Genomic DNA, 2788 nt, shown 5'->3' on the forward strand with positions numbered 1-2788 from the left:
TTTTTTATCTCTCACTATGTCTTGTTGCTGTAGGTGCCCCAGGTATGTTCGTGTGGATGACGTGGTTCACTAACAGTTCATGTTTATTCATTCTGCATCAGAGCTCAGTTACCCCAGCACCATGAGGTGTCCTTATGTGAATAAAGATTCCAGTCTGATCTCTCTGAAATTCAGTACCGGAAGAAGCCTGGTGGGGTTTTAAGAACAAGCTGGTGGGAGATTTTGGACCAGATGCTCACCCTCTGTTCCTTCTCATCTGTTAAGGGAGTGTGTGATGACAGGGAGATGAGTTGAGGTGATGCGTGTAAAGCACAAGGCTGGTTCACAGTGTGGTAAGTAGTAAGGGCTCCGTCATCCGACGCTGTCTTTCCTTTAGCTGCTACATGCTGTTTTCTACCTGTGTCTATTTGGTAAGATGTTACTTATGTTATTCAAATCTATATCCTTACTGAATTTGGTTGGTTGGTTCTATCAAGAGAGGAAAATTTCCAACTAGGATTGTAGATTTTATGTTTTCTCCTTTTACTTTTGACAAGTTTTCTTGTTTTAATTCCAGAGTTTAAAATATTGAGATGTAATTAATATGCCATAAAATTCACCATGTTAAAGAATAAAATTCAGTTGTATTTCATATATTCACAAAATTACACAAACATTACCACTAATTAATTCTAGAACATTTTCATCACCTCTTCTCTCCCCACCAAAAAAAGCCCCCTACCCATTCAGTCACCCCTTTGACTTTTCCCCAGGACTTGACAATGACTGAGCTACTTTTTCTCTCTATGGATTTTCCAGTTCTGGACGTTTCGTATAAAGGGAATCACACAGTTTGTGGCTTTTTAGGCCTGACTGTTTTCACAAAACAATATTTTCAAGATTCATCCACATTGTAGCACGTATCAGTACTTTACTCCTTTTTAACGACTCAGTAATATTCCATTTCTTTTATACACCACATTTTGTCTATCCATTCATCATTTGGGGTAATGAACCTGCTTTTTGCCTATTATGAATAATGCTGCTATGAGCGATTGTGTATAGGTTTTTGTGTGAACATGTATTTTAATTCACTTCTGACAAATTTTGTTCTAATTCCATGCATATACATTTAGAATCATTAAAACTGCCTGATTTGACCCTTTTATCTTTATGAAATGTCCCTCCTTATCTCTACTAGATTTTTGCCTTGAAAATCTACTTTGATACATTAGCTTTCTTTTGATTACTGATTATATAGTATATCTCTTCGTAATTTTACTCTCAATTTATCTCTATCCATATATTTAAGATACCCCTCTTATAAACATGGGATTAAAAATATTCAGTCTTTGTTTTTTAACTAGAATATTTACTATGCTGTGCCTAGTGTGTTTCCTGATATGTTAAATAGATTTGAGCTTAAATAGTCCATCTTACTATTTACTTTCCACTGGTTCTCCCTTTTTGTGTCCTTTTTTCTGTACTCTTTTGCCTTCATTTGCAATAAGGTTTTGCGATTTGTGTATTATTAGCTTGTGAGGTATACATTCTTTTCCCTTAGTGGTTACCCTAAATTACAACATACATTCTTAACTCACTCAAGTCTGTTACAAGAGAATCCTTCTATCACTTTCTGGACAATCCAAAGAGTTTAGAACTCTCTCACCTTTTCTGCCTGTGATGCTCTCTGTAATGAGTTTCAATTCTTGCTGTATGGTAAACCACAACAGACATCATTGTTAATGTTTTATATAGTTGGTGTTCATTAGGTTTATCCACATCTTTACTTTTTGTTATTCTTCATTTGTTACTTTGTTATTACCTTTTGTCCCTTCCTGCATTTCTACACATTAATCTAGGTTCATTCACCTTCTCTAGAAACTACCTTTGCAATTGTTCTGCAGAATAGTGTTAACTATATTTAAAAGTACCTTTAGTATTTTCCTTCCAGTACAGATCTTCTGGTGACAGAATGAGTTTTGGTTTGCTGAGAGGTCTCTATTGTGTTTTTATTTTTGAAAGAAATTTTTGGGAAGTCAGGAATTCCAGAGTACCACAGCTCCCCCCGCTCCCTCTGTCCCCAACTTTTGGAAGATGTCATTGGCTTTCACTACTTGTCAGCTCTGTGCTGTTCTTAAAGTTTTCTCTCCGCTTTGAGTTCCAGCAATTGTATTTTGATCTGCCTAGATGTAAATTTCTTTATATTTATCCTGCTTGGGTGGGGTTCAGAGTACAACTTGAAATCTGGGACATAGTATTTTTCATCATAGCTTCTACCATTTTTTTTTCTTGTCTCCTTCTGGGACTCTAAGGATATGTGTGTTAAAGTCTTATCACTGTATCTCTAAGACTTTGTGCTTTCTGTTCTTTTGGTTCTTCGAGATTTAGTATGAATTTTTTTTTACTGACCTATCTTCGCCCCATTACTTTTACTCTCTTTTGCTTTTTGTTTGTTTGATTTTGTTTTTGTTTTCTTGGCCACGTCATGCAGCATGTGGGGATCTTAGTTCCCAGACCTGGGATTGAACCTGCAGCCCCCTGCACAGGAAATGAAGAGTCTTAACCACTGGACCACCAGGGAAGTCCTTTCAATTGAGTTCTTAATTTCAGGTATTGTAATATTCAGTCCTATAGTGTTTAACTGATTTTTAAAATAGTTTACAATTCTCAGATATAATTTTCCATCCTGTCATCTATTTTCTTCAATATTTTTTTTCAATATTAAAATTTTTTTTAATTCAGTAGTCCACACCTGCTCATTCCAATATCTGGTTCTTCTGTAAACATGTTCCTTTTGTTTTTGGTC

This window comes from Oryx dammah, unplaced genomic scaffold (genome assembly GCF_014754425.2).
Source record: "Oryx dammah isolate SB20612 unplaced genomic scaffold, SCBI_Odam_1.1 HiC_scaffold_1, whole genome shotgun sequence".
NCBI lineage: Eukaryota > Metazoa > Chordata > Mammalia > Artiodactyla > Bovidae > Oryx > Oryx dammah.